At 39.8% G+C, this 6958-nt stretch overlaps 1 long non-coding RNA gene across 1 annotated transcript; it reads left to right on the top strand.

The window, feature by feature from the left end:
- The first annotated feature begins 254 nt into the window (after positions 1 to 254).
- Positions 255 to 6433, top strand: LOC134541213 (uncharacterized). The gene is made up of 3 exons (XR_010076574.1): positions 255 to 968; positions 1086 to 5856; positions 5975 to 6433. It is a non-coding gene; the product is annotated as an uncharacterized LOC134541213 (long non-coding RNA).
- Positions 6434 to 6958: the final 525 nt, after the last annotated feature.

The raw sequence follows: 6958 nt of genomic DNA, 5'->3' as shown, positions 1-6958 counted from the left end.
CGCCTCCAGGCACGTCGGAGCCGGTAACGTTATTTCTTCGCGGGTCTTCTTTTGCTAAGAGCAGCTTGTGAAGCAGTGCTGAGCCCTGCTAACTCTGTCACGAATCGGTATAAGGTTCACTAGCAGCAAGACACGACAGGAGGATCTCGTGGGCCTTGCGTCCCACAGACCATGCGTTTTTTGAAGCCACCCCCGCCTGCTCACCCACCCTCTCTTCTCAGAAGTGGCTAGGAGCGATGACCGCTCGAGTGCGTTAACCGAATTCAAGGCCATCTCAGGCTTGGCAGCCGCAGTTACGATTCTGCACCTTAACGACACCTAGCGACGGCTGTGGTAACTAATGCCACTGGTGAGGCGTCGGCAGCGCCGACACTACCGCGCTCGCGCGGAGGTAACGACAACCTCTCCCCTCCTTATGTCTCAGGCCGCTAGGTGGCTCCACTGGTTACTCCATTACGCCCTAGCTTGACACTCTCGTCGGTCACAAGTTGATTTATTAGTACTTCCTCTCGCCACCAAAAGATAGCGCCTCAGTCGCGCAGTCACTCCAGTAAGATCTAATTTTTTTTATGCCGGACACCTTCGGGTGGACTCGGTAATTTTCGGCTCAGAGCCTACCCCCCTCCCATTCTCTAGAGACCCCGCGCTTATGATATCCTGGTGAGATCCCGCTCTGAACTTACTTCGGTGCGCGCCTCCTGACTGACTGGTACCGTTTGTATCTGCGATCTTCTGCGAATCATCGACATCGTATATTATGTAGTCTTCTCAGACTAAAGGGATGGAGTCCCTAGCTAAAATTATTAACCAGTCAGTAGTTTAGTTGAATGTAGAGAAACTTAGTATTTTTATATAAATTATTATTTTTTAATTAATCATGATGACTTCCGTGGCTACCGCGAATCGTGGTTCGGGTTTGCGGAGACGAGACGCCCTCTCCTGAGCGCCAGGACCAACACCCTGTTTTGGTAAGTCTTGACGTCATCCCCCCCCCCCTTAATTTTCCTTCTATTGGCCTTTTGCGCCATTTAAGCATACTGTCTGGAAACAGGTCTAATTCTTTGGAATTTGGACTTTTGTTTCAGACAGGGTTCCAAGTTTGGGGCAACCAAAATCCTCTGCCAGAACCTCTGGAGTCGGTTCCTGCGCAGTATCCATCATTAGGCCTACTACCTTGATCACCGTCTACCTACAGCCCCGGGTGATACCCGCATAATTCTATCTTTTTATTCACGAACCCAAGATTAGTGTAACCCAGTTAAGACAGCGGACAGTAAAAGGCAGTTCGAGGAGAAGAAATTTATATTATGTTTTGGAAGGACTATATGTACAAACTTTAAAGTTACCAATGTTAATTTCAGTCTTGTTGTTAAATATTTTAATTTTTGTTATACATTAAGGGCCGGCTCTATCGTAAATAACGTTAAGGAATATCATATAATAAGTGTAATTGTGAGTTATGTAAATAAGATCACTTATCAATGAAAAACAGTCTTTACTAAGAAAAATTTAATCTATCAAAAAAAAGAACAATGATTAATAAAATAAGGAAGTCTATAGATGTAACAGTTGTTTTTATTTATTTAATATATAATAACGATCCTTTTACTCCCAAGTATTCGTAGGGAGTCTCTAAATTTTCTTTGTTTACTTCTAGTGTCGCCTCTGTTGTTGACTTTTATAGTTATTAATTGAGGGCCTCAGTAATCAAAGCTTCCAAATCTTTTAACCTTATTATTTCATTATTCTTTAAGACACTAGGGGTATTACAAAATGGTAGCAGAGCATGGTTACGTCTATAGGCATACCTAATTTGAAAGGTCATACCTAAAATTAAAATTTAAAAAAAAAAATTTAATAAAAAAATTTTTTTTATTTTTTTTTTTGTCACTTAGAATCTTTTTGTAGTAAGTAATTTGTGAACTGTCCGCTGATACACGTAGTAGCTAAATTAACCCTTGAATTTTAAAATTATCATAAGTTTTGCTGCACTTCAGTCTCTGTGTTTACATCTGGGCGCGAGCCGAGAGGCAGCTGGCTCCCCACCCACGCGACTCAGCCCGCGCGCGTGGCTTATCAACAGAGACGTGTCCGCTGGACAAGATACTCCCTCCCCCCCACACCCCTAGTTAAAGGCGCTTCGCGCCAAGGTCAGTCCTGCCGGCTGACGTGACGTTCATTGTAGGTACCCCGTTGTGCAAGCTAACCTGACAGCTTGTTACACCCGAGTACACTATTCATTTCCCGACGCGCGTAATAATAATAATAATAAATTATGAAGGCACATACTTCCCACGCAAAAAAGCAATTGTTTTAATCATAAGCTATATTTAAGTGTATCTTCATTTTTTGAGCATATAATGTTTAAATGCTGTGTTATATATATATATCTATACATAATTATATTTAACATTTTAAGAAAAACCTCATGTGTAGTTTCATAACATTTAAAAGGGGTATTGACAGTAATTTATAAACCTTCTAATTTTAATACTACTTTACGCCGATCATTTAATATTAGAATTAATGTAAGCATAGTTATGCTATTTACTAGTGTACCAAGTAGGCTTTACTAGACATTATTCAGAACATATAAAGATTTAAAATTTACGAGAAGTTTATCTTGCAAATTTATCTAAGGTCAGAGACAATTTTAATGACTATAATAAGAAATATAAATTTATCGTATTCTATACATACAGGTTCACAGTCAATTTAATTTTAAAAGTAATGTATGCATTGATGCTATTGATTATTGTTTATTACTTTTCCAAGATTTGCATCCATCCATGTGCCTAGTTTTTGTTTAGATTTATTTCCTGAGTACCCAATGAAAGGTGTATTCATTTTAGCCTTCGACGAAAGGTTTCTAAATTAAGTTATTATGGTGTAGGTTAATTAACCGTTTTTTTATAAGCTAGTACGGAGGATATGATTGCCTAGGATGTGAAGTAAGTCCATTTATTTACATTGACTATTTTAACCAGTAACTGAACTGCATATTCATAGTTTCTCAGACTGTATTGAGTGTTAACTAATTTTGTGTTATTGTTTCAATAAGATTTCTAATTTGTTTTATTTTCATGAAGAATTAATTTTTGTTTCACTGCACAGCTACGTAAATAGAATTTGAGCACAGTAGCTGATACATTTGTGCATCTAGATATTTAAAGATTTTTTTTAATTCTCTTAATTGTCTTGCTCACTCACTCCAAAATTAGTAGCTATTTTACATCATTATGATAATATTATTATACTTGGTTTTGCAACTGTGACTTCCAAGGTGGCATTAAGGTTTAGTTTTTGTGTATTTCTAAAGTCGAACTAGGTCACGCTCGCCACAGTGCAGCACTATATTCAGGCGTTAAATCGCGAGAGGTCCTCTCAGCCAATGAGCCAAGACCTGGTCCTCTGAGTGAAATATCTCATGACCGTTTTCGAGTGTTCTTTGGGTTCCATTCCCACCACTCATCTTTGGACGGCCTATGTTCAAACCCCCTCTCAGGCAGTGTGAACTTTTGTGCCCGCCATGGAAGATCCGACGGCGAAATTAATTAAGTTAAATTTACTTATGTTTATTACGATTATAATATTGGATGTTACGATTTTATATTTATATTAATTAAATTTGAGTGCGAGGATTAATATTAATTATTATTTTATTATGACTACAATTAATAACTGGATAACTGAACTTTTAAAATATAGTTTATCAAATAAAATATTTTTCAGAATCTAAATATTATAGTTTTTACACAGTCTGTATTTGTTTTAATCTGTTTTCTAAATTCATCTAAATTGGTTGATCTTTCGGGCTTCGAACCCGATCTAACTCAGGGTGAAATTCCCTCGTAGGTATCTTTGCTTCAGCCTGTTGGTCTGATCAACCATCAGAGCTTGAACATATTGATCCTATGTAAGTTAACAAGTGTAGTTTTCGGGACTGAGGTGTACTTAGCTTTTTGAGCAAGTATAAAATTATATAATTTAGTTTGATCCATCGTCAGAGTGTGCCGGGCTTGGACCCATGCCTTCGACTTCTTATGGACAAACGAATATGTACAGGGGTTTTCATTCCCATTTAGTTTGTAAGTTACGGGTCACCATACCCATATACAGGGGTTCCAATCCCCATATGTAGCTGAGTGCTCAAGGACGCATTTCCCTTGTTTTGGCCTCAGTAATTTCGGCTTTCCCTCACAGTGCCCACTTGTGAAGCTACATGATGTCCAACATCTGATATCGACGTAATTCAATATTTACTTTATTAACTAATTATGTGTGATCATTATATATAATTTTAGATTGATCAATGCTAAATATTAAAATTTTATTTTGAGTCTCTTGACATAACAATATTTGAAACTTACTTTATAAATAGTGCACCCACAATAATTATCTATAATTATAAAATTTCTTTAGTATAAGAATTTTTCTAATAAAAAGGTTAAAGTGACCCCACTAGTAATTGAGATTATCTGTAAGGTATTACCACCTACATTAACAAAAACGTTTATTCATTTGCCTCTATCTCGACCCGACTACCTCTCTTAACTCAACGCGACTGCAGGTGCCGACGCGCCACAGCCGTGCGTCAAATGTTAGTAGTAGGATACAGGCGAACCTGGTAACTCGCCCTACTGAAGTTTTTGGTTTTTTTTGCTTTCCCCTAAGCTCCGCTTTAACGCGGGGGAGTATGTGCCGTGTATTAAGTATTTAGGCACGTTTTATTTAAAAATTTTGTAATCTTAAATATTTTTGGAAATATTATTTTTTTTTCTCTCATCTTATTATCTTTACGGCCAGGCCCTAAGCCTCTGTTCTCAGAGGCGAGCTGATTTTCTTTCCCAGCCTCATGCTAGGCTAGCATTCTGGCTAATATTTCTCCCGCCTCCAGGCACGTCGGAGCCGGTAACGTTATTTCTTCGCGGGTCTTCTTTTGCTAAGAGCAGCTTGTGAAGCAGTGCTGAGCCCTGCTAACTCTGTCACGAATCGGTATAAGGTTCACTAGCAGCAAGACACGACAGGAGGATCCCGTGGGCCTTGCGTCCCACAGACCATGCGTTTTTTGAAGCCACCCCCGCCTGCTCACACACCCTCTCTTCTCAGAAGTGGCTAGGAGCGACGACCGCTCGAGTGCGTTAACCGAATTCAAGGCCATCTCAGGCTTGGCAGCCGCAGTTACGATTCTGCACCTTAACGACACCTAGCGACGGCTGTGGTAACTAATGCCACTGGTGAGGCGTCGGCAGCGCCGACACTACCGCGCTCGCGCGGAGGTAACGACAACCTCTCCCCTCCTTATGTCTCAGGCCGCTAGGTGGCTCCACTGGTTACTCCATTACGCCCTAGCTTGACACTCTCGTCGGTCACAAGTTGATTTATTAGTACTTCCTCTCGCCACCAAAAGATAGCGCCTCAGTCGCGCAGTTACTCCAGTAAGATCTAATTTTTTTTATGCCGGACACCTTCGGGTGGACTCGGTAATTTTCGGCTCAGAGCCTACCCCCCTCCCATTCTCTAGAGACCCCGCGCTTATGATATCCTGGTGAGATCCCGCTCTGAACTTACTTCGGTGCGCGCCTCCTGACTGACTGGTACCGTTTGTATCTGCGATCTTCTGCGAATCATCGACATCGTATATTATGTAGTCTTCTCAGACTAAAGGGATGGAGTCCCTAGCTAAAATTATTAACCAGTCAGTAGTTTAGTTGAATGTAGAGAAACTTAGTATTTTTATATAAATTATTATTTTTTAATTAATCATGATGACTTCCGTGGCTACCGCGAATCGTGGTTCGGGTTTGCGGAGACGAGACGCCCTCTCCTGAGCGCCAGGACCAACACCCTGTTTTGGTAAGTCTTGACGTCATCCCCCCCCCCCCTTAATTTTCCTTCTATTGGCCTTTTGCGCCATTTAAGCATACTGTCTGGAAACAGGTCTAATTCTTTGGAATTTGGACTTTTGTTTCAGACAGGGTTCCAAGTTTGGGGCAACCAAAATCCTCTGCCAGAACCTCTGGAGTCGGTTCCTGCGCAGTATCCAACATCATTAGGCCTACTACCTTGATCACCGTCTACCTACAGCCCCGGGTGATACCCGCATAATTCTATCTTTTTATTCACGAACCCAAGATTAGTGTAACCCAGTTAAGACAGCGGACAGTAAAAGGCAGTTCGAGGAGAAGAAATTTATATTATGTTTTGGAAGGACTATATGTACAAACTTTAAAGTTACCAATGTTAATTTCAGTCTTGTTGTTAAATATTTTAATTTTTGTTATACATTAAGGGCCGGCTCTATCGTAAATAACGTTAAGGAATATCATATAATAAGTGTAATTGTGAGTTATGTAAATAAGATCACTTATCAATGAAAAACAGTCTTTACTAAGAAAAATTTAATCTATCAAAAAAAAAGAACAATGATTAATAAAATAAGGAAGTCTATAGATGTAACAGTTGTTTTTATTTATTTAATATATAATAACGATCCTTTTACTCCCAAGTATTCGTAGGGAGTCTCTAAATTTTCTTTGTTTACTTCTAGTGTCGCCTCTGTTGTTGACTTTTATAGTTATTAATTGAGGGCGTCAGTAATCAAAGCTTCCAAATCTTTTAACCTTATTATTTCATTATTCTTTAAGACACTAGGGGTATTACAGTGTCTAAGAGACTATGAGGCCACAAGGCTACGAGTCTTAAAAAATCTAGCTGGTTAAGAGTTATTCATGACCGCGAGACTGCATGACTAAACGAGCGCATGGCTACGAAACTACAGTTCTATGAAGCTACATGGATACAAGTCTACTCGGCTCCAACACGCAATGTACACACAGTACACACAGGAAACGGAACGTACACACAGTACACACAGGAAACGGAACGTACACACAGTACACACAGGAAACTGAACGTACACACAGTACACACACAGGAAACGGAACGTACACACAGT

The sequence above is a fragment of the Bacillus rossius genome, chromosome 18 (assembly GCF_032445375.1).
Source record: "Bacillus rossius redtenbacheri isolate Brsri chromosome 18, Brsri_v3, whole genome shotgun sequence".
NCBI lineage: Eukaryota > Metazoa > Arthropoda > Insecta > Phasmatodea > Bacillidae > Bacillus > Bacillus rossius.
This window is presented reverse-complemented; position numbering and strand designations above follow the sequence as displayed.